Here is a 12433-nt window from a genome sequence, read left to right on the forward strand (position 1 = left end):
TGATGCATGACTATTAGCTCAAGATTCTGCCTCAACCTGATCTTAGCTCAAGATTCTGCCTCAACCTGATCTTCCAGATTGATTTGACTGAAGACAAGGACACATTTCCTGAGACATTGCCATAAAATTTTGCAGGTTACCTAGAAGTTTAATTATGCAAGTTTCCTTCATCACCAGCAATAAAAATTTGACTCAAATCTAGTGTTACCGGTTGTAAATGCTTAAGTGTTCTGATAGAAGTGAAACTGGTGAATCAGGGTGGGGTGGGGAGCAGGGAGAAGACGAGCCAGTGGAGGAAGAAGTTGATTGTGTAAGTTGTGTAAAGAGAAGTGTGAGCTTGGGAAGAATCAAGGTAGGATCTTTCACCTCAGTAGGGACATGCTTGGCTACTTCCTTCAAAAACAATCAAGTTGAATGTGGATTTTAATTGCATTAGTGAGTCAATTTTGAGGAGCAGCAATCCAAAAGAACTTAAAAAAATTTATTTAGGGGCGCCTGGGTGGCGCAGTCGGTTAAGCGTCCGACTTCAGCCAGGTCACGATCTCGCGGTCAGTGGGTTTGAGCCCCGCGTCGGGCTCTAGGCTGATGGCTGAGAGCCTGGAGCCTGTTTCCGATTCTGTGTCTCCCTCTCTCTCTGCCCCTCCCCCGTTCATGCTCTGTCTCTCTCTGTCCCAAAAATAAATAAACGTTGAAAAAAATTAAAAAAAAAAATTTTTTTTATTTATTTTTGCGGGGGGGGGGCAGGGAGGGGGGAGGAGAGAGGGAGGGTAGGGGCAGAGAGAATTCCAAGCAGGAGGAAGTGGGGCTCCAACCCAAGAACCCTGAGATCATGACCTGAGCGGAACCCAAGGGTCTGATGCTTAACTGACTGAACCACCCAGGTGCCCCCCAAGTGAACTTTTGATAACATGGAGAATCAGTCTGAAGTAAGCTATTTGCCTGACTACTTTTTAGCTAATTTATTTGAGGTTTAGTCTGATTTTTTTCAGGGCCTGGCTAATTTGAATTGTTGCCTTATACCAATGTTCTGATAAGTGTAGGAGGGAAACGTTTGTTGTAAATCATTTAAAGCAAGTATCTTTCCTTGAGTCACATAGGATAGAGACCAGTACTTATTATGGGGCCTTTCTGTACACCAACAAGATCATATCTGTTGCTAATGTATTTGTGAACAGCTTAAAAAAACTGGAACACTATTATATGACGGGAAAATAAGCTTAGAAATCAATAAATTTGTGACTTGGTGTAAAATAACACCTATTATCATCCTTTTTAGCGTAACATTTTTAAGTGCCATTTTGTTAGCATTGGTACAGAATATAATTTTTAGCCAGTGGCTGTCTACTGCTTACAATGTAGCCAGCACAGCATGGCTACTAGCATATCTAGATTTTAATGCCTGGGAAGCACACCTAGCGATATTTAGCCAGGCGGAAGGGGTATATAAAATAAAAACGCACGGAAGCCAGAATATTAATGAAGAGCGGTGGGCGAAAAGAATCGGGAAGCGGAGATGGTGCATCAAAGAGGAAAACAGGGAGTTGGGCAACCAGGATACAGTAATAGCTCAAGAGGATGAATGTTGGGGGCATTCCGTTCCAGAAGGAAAGGCTGCGCCCAGAAAGGTGGGGAGGGGTTTGGAATAGGTGGGAAAGCCTGGGAGAGCGTGCACAGCCTAAAAAAGTTTTTATGATGGCTCCGTGCATAATATCTGATCGTTGGCATCGGTTGCCGCAAAAATCGAGAGGCAGGATTTAATCAAGGTGTCAGCCGCAGGGGCATCCCGGATTCGGGCGAAGCGTCCGGAATTCCTGAGATGTCTGAAACGCGGAGGCGGCCTCTTCCCCACCCCCGCCGCGGCCTCCGTGGGCATTTTCCGGCGAGGGGGGCACGCGAACCCTTCGAAGAACAGTTGAAACGCGCGGCCGTGCGCACCCGGGCCCCCCTCCCGCGGCCGGCGCGCTCCCCGGGGATGAAGGTGAGAGCCCCGGGCCCGGGCGCCAGGGGGTGGGCTTCCCGGGTCCCCGCGCGGCCGCAGAGCCCGGCCCCCTCCCCCTCGGCGCGGGCGGGGCTGCGGGCGCACGACGCGGAAGCGCGGGGTTCCGGGGGCGGCGGCGCGGAGGCCGCGCGCGCTCCCCGGGCCGCAGTCGGCGCGGGCGCGGGCGCGGGGCGGGGCGCGGCCAGGAGGCCGGGGAGGCGGCGGGCGCTCGCGCACAGGCCGGGCCGCCGCCTCGCCCCCCTTCGCTTCCCTTCCCTCCCTCGGCCCGGCCGTCCCCCTCCTCTCCCCTCCCCCGAGCGAATCACGCGCCCTCCTCTGACACTCGTAGCGGGCCCGAGCTCCGAATTTATCCTTCACGTGACCTGAGGGGGTTGGGTGGTTGGTTGGGGACACAGGGGGAGAGGGAAAGGAGGGAACGGAATCTGCCGTTGCCCGAGCAACAGGCCCCGCCCGCCGGCTTGGGGCCGGGGGGCGGGAGGAGGACGTCAGCACGTCAGCCGGGGTTTTGCGTTTTGATTGACAGTTGCTATAGCGACCGGGTCGGTCCGTCGCCATTTTGTTGGTTGGTTTTTTTTTAAACCCTTTCGCTTCCCGCCCGAATAATAATAAAAAGCCCCATTGGAGTGAGGCGGGGGTGGCGGCGGCAAGAGCGGCGGGGGGATTCGGGGAGACTGCTGCCGTCGCTGCTGCTGATCGCGGCCCAGGTCGGGCTCTGGGAGCGGACACCTCGAGCGGGGGGTGCGGGCGCCGCCGCCGCCGCCGCCGCCGCTTCTGCTGCTGCTGTTCCTGCTGCTGCTGTTGGTGCCGCTGCCGCCGCCGGCGAGCGGGCGGGACCGGTGTGAGTGTGAGAGTGTGTGTGAGTGAGCGTGTGCGAGGGCGAGTGTGCGTGCGTGTGTGTGTGTGAGTGTGTGTGTGTGTCTGTCTGTCTGTGCGGGGACTCGGGGGCGGGCGGTTCGGGCTCTCCTGGCGGAGGAGCCGCCGCCGCCGCCGCCGCCGCTCGGGCCCCGGCGCTTCTCGCTGCGCAGGTTTGGAGCGCGCGCCATTTTGTGAGATTTACAAAATCCTCCTCGGGAAGAAGCCGCCGGGAGCGGCCGCGACTCGGCGCACGGCCTCGCCGCCGCCGCCCTCCGCGCCGCGCCGGGCCGCGCGGCCCCGCCGCCGGGAGTCGGGGTCCGGGGACTGCGGTATTTGCCGGGGAGGGGGCTGTCGCCTCCCCGGCCCCGGGCGCCGCTGGAACCGCGGAGCCGGAGAGAGACTGAGAAGGCTGCGGCTCGGCCGCGGAGCCGGGAGCGCCGGGGGCGGAGAGAAGCGGCCGGGGCGGCGCTGGCTGCGGAGGCCGCGGCGGGAGCGCAGCGGCGGGAGCCCGAGGCTGAGACTCACCGGAGGGAGCGGCGCGAGCGCCCCGCCATCGTCCCGGTGAGTGTCCGGCCCGGCCGCGGCCCCGCCCGGCCCGGCGCCCGGCTCCCCCCGCGGCCTGCAGCCGGGTCCGCGCCGAGGCCGGCCGGGCGGAGGGAGGGACCTGCCATTTTAGGAGGAGGCGCCGCGGCCCGGGGCCGGCCGCCGGGGGAGGGAGCCCGACAGGCCCGGTCCCGGAGGAGAGGCGGGTGCGAGCGGAGGGAAAGTTGCGGAGGGTGGGAGCAGGGGCCACGGCCTCCCGGGAGCCGGGGCCTGGGGGCCGGAGAAAGCGCCAGACCTTCACTGGTCGCCCGAGCGGAGGGGAGGAGGTTGTCTTCCTCCTCCTCCTCCTCCTCCTCCTCTTCCTCCTCATCCTCTTCCCCCAGCTCCTCCCTCGTCCCTCCTCTCGGTCCCCACCAGTGTGGGATCCGCCGGGGTTCTCCGCAAGGACAATGCACGGGTTAAGAAAATGGGGCTGGCTGCTGGGCGAGGCGCCGGGGAAGGTCGGGAGCCGGGTCCCTCAGCGGCCCTTGGGGTGTGTGCCGGAGCGAGGGCACTCGGCGTGCTCCGAAGTTGTGCAGTGAGTGCAAGTGATCCCGGCCACTCGAGGTGGAGTAATGACCTGTTTAGCAGCCGGAGGAGTTGGTGGTTGAGAATGCGTAAATTATAATTGATACCTGGCTATTGCAACAAAACTTCACAAGTCTATTTACAGGCACAAACCCGCTCTCGTTTGGATCCACCAAAGCTGCCGAATTTCTTAACACCTCTCGAAAGGCCCCTCCCTAGTCTGAAATAGTTAAAAATGGCAAAATTAGTGAGTGATTCTGGCTAATGGGCTCTGCTTTTCGTCCAGCACTAGATTATATGGTCCTCGTAATCTAGGTGCAGCACTTGAATGCCACCACCGTTTGGTTTTTGAATTCCGCCCAAGTTGTGAGAAAATACACCGTATGGCATTGTTTTCACACGCATTTTTTAAAGATTAGGACGAAGGGTACCAGGCAGTATTGTCGGGGTTTTACATGTATGAACTTGCTTTTCCTACCGGTAGGAAGTGTTAACCCATTTCACAGATGAGGAAACTGAGCTGTGACTCATCCAAGGTCATACAGCTGGGACTCCAGGAGCCAGGAGTCTGTAGCCAGCCTGGGCTCATAATCACTAGGTTATAACCGATTATTATAAACACTGGCAAATTTTGGAGCGATCTGTGTGTAATGACTCAGGGTTCTAACCCAGAGATTGTGCCCCTGGCAGTGTTGAGCATGGAATTAACTTTGTCTTTGCGGAAGTGGAAAGATTGAAAGGAGACCCTCTTAAAGAAACTTGTCAGATCTTCCCTCCACCCTCCCCCCCCCCCCCCAAAAAAAACCCAACTATGTAGGCAGTTCTTGAATGGAAGGAATTAAATATTTTTTGGTGCGTTTTGTTCTTCACACTTAATTTTAACTGTAGGCATCACTTAAGTATTGATGAGTCATGAGAAAGTTTTGTGTAAAGTTATTTTTAGGAATTTTTAAATCTTTGAATAGATTTCCTGTATGACCTCTTGTACCTTACATACACAAAATGTTTAAGAATGGATATATTTAATTTGATTTGGGGGAGTTCTAATAATTCAGTGGAATTAACCTTTAGGTTTTGTTTTCCTAAATTTGTCATGTCTTGATTGTTCAGTTACCTTGAGAGAAATAATTATCTTCAGACAGACTATAAATGTGAGACTAGAAGATAGCTTCAAAGAAACAGCAGTTAAGAGAAAAGTTTACTCGGTTACAGTTAAGATTTTTAATATACACATGACTTACACTTAAAGTACCCCAGTGCTTTTGGAAGATTCGTCTTGAAATAGCCCCGGTGCTTGTGTTGGCTGTCCAAATTCATTTACACTTCCAGCCTTATCAGAAAGTTAAGGACTCCTGTTAACATGTGTACCAAGTTCTGTTGTAAAGCAGTATAAAAAGTTCATAAGAGGCATAAGCTCAGAAAGTCATTATTCTAGGGTCACCTCTGTGTAAGGAGGCAGGCACGCTTTAAAATCTAAAAATGATTATGATTTGAAGGAACAGACTTGAATGAATGGATGGTCATTATTGGTAGGGGATGGGAAGTGGACCAAATGAGCTGGTGGGATCTTTGTTATAAGGAATTTGGGTATAAGATTCTTAAACATGTTTTAAAGACATTTTGGTGGGACTTACTAGAAACTTAAGAGATACACAGAATTACTGTGTGTTGGGATTCAAAAATTAACCCATTAGTCCAGTCTTTTAGGGGAACTGATGTTCAAAGTAAATGAAAATACTCCATTTTAATGCAGTGTCTTGTTTGGGAATGTGTATAGTAAAAAAAAAAAAAAAAAAAAAAAGATCCTTGGTTAGTATATTTTTACCTCCTAGAATATTGTCAGATGACTGTCCTGTGGGTTTCAGTTTATGGAGAGTTATTGTGTTGATGACTTAAAGATTGGGGGGGTGGTTAGGGAACTGGTATTTAAAGAATTTACATACATAGGTTTTTATAGTGCTGTGAATATTTATCTGCCAAAGCAAAGTCAAAGACAACTTACAACAGAAGTTATAGAAGGACCGTTGGCTTGCATTTTGTTTTGAAACTAATATGCAAAAAAACGAATATGCTAGTTTGTATCGAATTTTGGGTACTACTTGAAAACTTTTTTTTTTTTTTTTTTTAAATAACAGCTTAGCTACTTAGATTACTAGGGATGTTTTTACATGTGTGTTTATGGTTGGTAAGTATCTAGTTTGGGGAAGAAAATTTGGATAGAAGTAACTTTATTATGAGTGCAAAGGGAATTGCTTAGTAAAAGTAAGTTTAATAGGAGTCTTCATTTTTGACTTTCTTTGTATTTGTGATAAAGGTGTCAATCTTTTTGCTTCAGAATTAGCTTCTCTCTCACTTCAAAGAACTTTCACATTTCCTACGCCCACACCCCCAAGCAATTTCTCTCATTGCCCCAAGAAAAAAAAATGAAACATTTGAACCCAGCAAAACGCAGAAACTTCCAGGAAGAGTCTTTATAAAAACTTAGCACTTACACAGAATTTTATTGCTCTTACAGTTTTGTTGTGTCCCTTGTCAGTAATTCCAGCTATGAGCTAAGAATCCCTACTTTCTGTTGAGTGTTTTGGTAGGTGTACCTGTTTTCTTTTTTTTTTTTTTTAATTTTTTTTTCAACGTTTATTTATTTTTGGGACAGAGAGAGACAGAGCATGAACGGGGGAGGGGCAGAGAGAGAGGGAGACACAGAATCGGAAACAGGGTCCAGGTTCTGAGCCATCAGCCCAGAGCCTGACGCGGGGCTTGAACTCCCGGACCGCGAGATCGTGACCTGGGTGAAGTCGGACGCCCAACCGACTGCGCCACCTAGGCGCCCCTGGGACATCATCTTTATTTTTTTTTTTTTTCAATGTTTATTTATTTTTGGGACAGAGAGAGACAGAGCATGAACGGGGGAGGGGCAGAGAGAGAGGGAGACACAGAATCGGAAGCAGGGTCCAGGTTCTGAGCCATCAGCCCAGGGCCTGACGCGGGGCTTGAACTCCCGGACCGCGAGATCGTGACCTGGGTGAAGTCGGACGCCCAACCGACTGCGCCACCCAGGCGCCCCGGTGTACCCGTTTTCTATTTACAAGTAAAAATATTACTTGAAGTTATCAAACACGGTCACCTGAAACTTGGTGCTAACACAGTTGGCCTTGTCAAGGTATCGTGGGACTTGAGTATACATGGTGATTATGCCTTTAAAAATTTTTTTTTGGAACATGTATTTATTTTTGGGAGACAGAGACAAAACATGAGTGGGTCGGGGGGCAACAGAGAGAGAGGGAGACACAGAATCCGAAGCAGGCTCCAGGCTCTGAGCGGTCAGCACAGAGCCCGACGCGGGGCTCGAACTCACGAGCTGTGAGATCATGACCCGAGCTGAAGTCAGATGCCTAACTGAATGAGCCACCCAGGTGCCCCTGTGCCTTTTAAAAGACTTCTTACCGTGTATTATCTTCACCGTTGGTCAGTGTTTTGATGGCTAGAGAAATTGTGGTAATTCCTAACCACGGCTTATACAGTTTTTGAGTAAAAATTTGGGGAGGCTAAAGTTTTTGTTTACTTACTTGGAAAAGAATCATCAAATTATTTCAGGTTATCTAAAACTTCTCAGGTGCCCCTAAATGAATAAATTTTCTGAAATCTTGCCTGCAGTGTTAAGCTGGAGCTGTGAAGTTTATCGTTGGTTATGTGAAAATGAAATGGTGGCTTCACAGGACAAAATAATTAATCAAAGATTCGTATTAGGTAATTAAAGACAAGTTGTGTTCCTAACTTAGTGGCTACAGGCAGCCTGAGTTTCATTTTTTAGTGTACGGAAAGAACATGGTTTGGGAGTATTGCATTATATAGGCCAGCTAAACATTTTTCAGAAGTTAAGCTTTTGCTTTGAAATCCTTTCAGAATTGTATAACGAGTTAAAATTTTCTTTTGGAGATAATAACTTACGGTACGTTGAATGTCTAAAGTGATGTGGTTCCTGGTGGGCATACTTTGTGCTAATGTAGAACCACTTTTGGGATTTTTGACAGTTGATTTTTCTACCAGAGCTACGCACCTCTGTTCTAGAAGGGGATTTTTGTTTTATTTTATTTTGTTTTATTTTACTTTATTTTATTTTATTTTTACTTTATTAAATCTTTTTTTTTTTTTCCTTTTTAACTTTTATTCAGGTTTTGAGAGACAGGGACAGAGCAGGAACAGGGGAGGGGCAGAGAGAGACACACACACACACACACACAGAATCCAAAGCAGGCCCCAGGCTCAGAGCTGTCAGCTCAGAGCCCGACGCAGGGCTCAAACTCACGAATGGTGAGATCATGACCTGAGCCTATGACCTGAGCTGAAGGCAGATGCTTAACTGACTGAGCCACCCAGGTGTCCCTTAAAAAATCTTTATAAATGTTTATTCAGTTTTTGAGAAAGAGAGACATACTGAGCTTAAGGGGGGGGTGGAGCAGACAGAGAGGGAGACACAGAACCTGAAGCAGCGTCCAGGTGCTGAGCTGTCGGCACAGAGCCCAGTGCTGGGCTTGAACTCCCAAACTGAGATTAAGACCTGAGCTGAAGTCAGATGCTTAACTGAGCCACCCAGGTGCCCCTAGAAGGAGATTTTGAAAAATTTATAGTACCATTAAAGTTTTGACAAGGTACTTACCTTTTGCTTGAGGGATATATGCTCATATGTAATACTGCATGGTAGCTTAAAATGTATTTTTACTTTAGAATTGTTATGAATTTTCTGTTCCCATAATTAAAATGCTTGTGTAAATCAGTGGGGAGGAGCTTAGGGATCTGGTTTAACATGGAACAAATCTGGTTTTCAACATCCCTTTTATTTTACATAACATCCCTGTTCATTAAGTAACCCTGTAATTTTTCTAAGTATATCAAATTTCCAATGGCAAGAGTTGATTTTTCTTTTTTAAGTTTTATGGATATTTGTGGTTAGGGTTTGCATCTGACACCCGTCCAAAATGCGCATAATGTCTAGTTATAGATGGCCATTGGGACAGCGTGGTCCTGTGGACAGAGTACAGGCCTGTGAGATGGTGCTGGGCAGAGGCTCCAGAGTCAGGCAGATCCGGAATCTCAGCAGGTCCTGCCACTCACTGGCCGTGTGATTTTGCTAAGCATTGGTTTCTTCCTCTGTAACACGGGGTTTGTGATACTTCCCATAGGGCTCTTGTGAAGGTTGGGGCAACACATGCACATTTCTTAATAGCTTTCTCCTCTCGCTTCTCCTTCTTTTTCCTCCTCCATTCATACTCATGGTTATGGTCCCAGGATAAATGCTACTTCTTCAGAGAGGCTTTCCCCCAAACCCCAGTCTAGGTAGGGTTCTTTGGCTGTGCGTTCTTATGGGACTCTGCTTTTTTTTTTTTTTTTTTTAATAGCTCTTATTGCAGATAGCTGTACGATTATTCGTATATATTCACAGTTCTACTTATATGATGTCTGTGTCTTCTCTCCATTAGGTGGTAACATCCACCTGGACAGGAATAGTTCTTTGATCACCCTTCCAGTACAGCAGAGGTAGATAGACGTATATGTGTATAGAGGATGGAATGAGGAACCTATCTGCCGAGTCCTGTGCTAGTACCATTCCATAATTGTGCAGTCTTGGGCAGAGTAGCCTCTCTGGGCTTGGGTGTTTTATATGCCAGACGTGCACAGCACCAGCCGCCCTGCCCAGGAGTTTGAGACTGTGGAATGAGATACTGTAACGCGGTGCTTTGCAAAAGTGTAAAATGCCATTTAAACATAAGTTGGTACAGTAGCAATAATTTCAGTGGTGGGGTTACCCAAGAATTTATAATTAGAGTTTCAGCTTTATTGAATTAGTAAGAAGTTATTAATATTTGTTATACACTTAAACTTTCTATATGCATTAATTAGAATACAAGATTGGGCCTTTGTTCTGATTAAATACAGTAGCTTAAACAAGAAGTTTATTTCTCTCTCCTGGAAGTAATTTTAAGGCTAATGTGGTGGCTCCATGGTAGAGGGGACCTTGGTTCCTTCCCTGTGCTTAGGGAAACCCCACTTTCTGTATGGTAGAAGACCGTTCCCCACCATATCCACCATCTAGGAACAGATGTGGGGAAAGCACATCTCCTTTTAAAGACAAACCTGGAAGTTGCATACGTGACTTTTGTTCACATCTGTTGGTCCAAACTTGGTCAGGTGGCTAGCTGCAAAGGAGGCTGGGATATGTGGTCTCTGGCAGGGTAGCTGGTTGGTTGAAAATCTGTTTCTACTGAAGAAGAGAATGGTGGGGGGGGGGGGATTATGAGGCATTTCCTGTCACACCTTGAAATGTTTTGGAAGAAACATACAGAAATAAACCTTGAAAAGACAACTTACTGCACTAATTAATAAGACTTATTTTCCATATTTGGTCATTAATCTTTTGAACTGTGGTGTGCACATTTAAATAGATCACTATTTAGTATCTGCAATATACGCATATATGGTCAGATTAGAAAACATGTAGCTAAACTTTTAGTAGTGAAGGAATTTTGGCACGTTATTTTACTGACACTGTTTTCTAATAGAAACATGGTTCTTGATTGCTGTGACTGTATTTTATGTAACCAGTATTTGGAGTCTCAGCTTTTGAGTTTTATTTTCATAGTTTCCTAGTAGGTATTCTTATGGTATGTTTTCATACTTATACTCTCAGCAGACAATTCTGGAATAACACCTGTGTCTTGTCAGGTTTTCAGTAAATGTTTGAGCCCCTGAAGTTGTAAGGATGATAGCAGTGACGTTTAGAAAGAAGTTTACTATCCAAGTATGTTCCTCTTAAGTTTCTGTGGGTTTGAACAAAGAGAGTCTAGGATTCCTTTGAACTAGAGAGTGTTATTATTTGATCTAGTGGAGACCTGAGAAACTAACGGTTCTCAAACAGGCTTCTGGAGAACTTCTCAGAGTTGTGAGATTTCCCAAGCTCAGATACTTCTCTTTCTATAGGTTTGGGATGATGCTCTGGAATTGACTTTCTGTTCCTTCCTTCCTTCCTTCCTTCCTTCCTCCCTCCCTCCCTCCCTCCCTCCCTCCCTCCCTCCCTCCCTTCCTTCCTTCCGCATTTATTCTTAGAGTGAGTGTGCACGGGAGGGGCAGAGAGAGAGAGGGAGAGAGAATCCTAAACAGGTTCCGCACTGTCAGCGTGGAGCCAGATGCGGGGCTCGATCCCACGAACCGAACCGTGAGATCATGACCTGAGCCAAAATCAAGCCAAAATCAAGATTCAGAAGCTTAATGGACGGAGGCACCCAGGCGCCCCAGGAGTCTACCTTTTTAATTAGGACTCCAGGTAATCCTGGTACAGTAGAAACATTTTGAGAAACATTCATAGAGTTCATCTTCATTTTAGGGAAGGAAATGGATGTAAAGAAGCTAAATGACTAACCAGTGCCCCAGAATAGGCTGGTCTCCAGGGCTGGTGTATGTTTCCCCGACTCCTGGTTCTTTGTTCTTCATACAAACGCAAGAGAGGACGAAATACCAACTGCATTGGGATTTTATAGGGATATGGGTCATTCTCAAATAGTTTTTTTTATGTGTGAGCTCATTGGTAGTGAATGGTGGGATCACTTAATTGTCCTTTTAACAAATAGAGGTAGTCAGATGAATATTTAAAGGTGGGAAGTTGAGGTTTTGAATAAGGTGTCGTTATTCTCAGTGCTGTAGTGGACAGGGTCGTGGACGGGCAGTGTGAGGGGAGATGGTAGGTAGGTGCCTGCCAGGCACGAGGAGAAGGAACCAAGTAGGTCTTGTCCCCGTTCTTACTTTCTTTTTCAAAATCTGCAGTTCTCACTGTCAAATTCATTCTTTTAGATGAAGCGAAGAGCTGGATTCCCTAATTTAAGATGGAAATATTCCCAGAGGAATGTGCTTTATCTGTATATCAAGTTAACACTTTATTCTTATGAATTAGCTGGCTGTCATTTTAAAAATTGGAGATGAGCACCTGTACTAATGAGAGAGCTTTGTGGGAAGGGTGGGGGGAAGAACAGGGCACGTGTGCCCTTGCCGGAGGAGAATGAAGGGCATGTCTTTGAAAAGTGTCAGCTTGTGGTAAAGTCCTGGAAAGGTTGCTGGAGGCTTTTCTGGTGGCCAGAGGTTGGTGGTATTAGACTGACTGCTGGTCTCCTGTCACTAAGAGTGTTGGTAATGAAACTGTGGATAATTTTGAGGAAGACCACTTGATTGCTTGATTGGGAGTAGAAGGCTTTTTTTTAAATTAGCGTCCATCATTCCTTTGGAGCGGTCTTATAGCATGTCAAACATATAGGAATCGTTCTGATGACCTAGGGAATTTTAGTTCCTAAAGATCACCAAGTAATAATGTCCTCACGATATAAAAAAAAAAAGAAGAAAAAAGTTCAAGCCCTATAGAATGGTGCCTTATCACCCCCCCACCCCCACCTCACGCTCCGTAGGTCATAGTTGTTGTTTTCCTAC

General features: G+C 47.3%; 1 protein-coding gene across 5 annotated transcripts in view; it reads left to right on the forward strand.

Moving 5' to 3' along the window:
• The first annotated feature begins 1831 nt into the window (after positions 1-1831).
• Positions 1832-12433, forward strand: part of DYRK1A (dual specificity tyrosine phosphorylation regulated kinase 1A) — a 152464-nt gene continuing 141862 nt past the window's right edge. For 2 of the 5 annotated variants that reach the window (XM_086675962.1, XM_086675965.1), the window contains exon 1: positions 3277-3415. The gene's annotated coding sequence lies outside the window, so the exon portion shown is untranslated. Of the gene's footprint in view, positions 1979-2684; positions 2704-3276; positions 3416-12433 lie in introns of those variants that run through there. The other 3 variants (XM_086675963.1, XM_086675964.1, XM_086675966.1) reach the window with 3 other exon arrangements.

Source organism: Puma concolor, chromosome C2 (assembly GCF_028749965.1).
Source record: "Puma concolor isolate L17-30 chromosome C2, mPumCon1.1.hap2, whole genome shotgun sequence".
Lineage (NCBI taxonomy): Eukaryota > Metazoa > Chordata > Mammalia > Carnivora > Felidae > Puma > Puma concolor.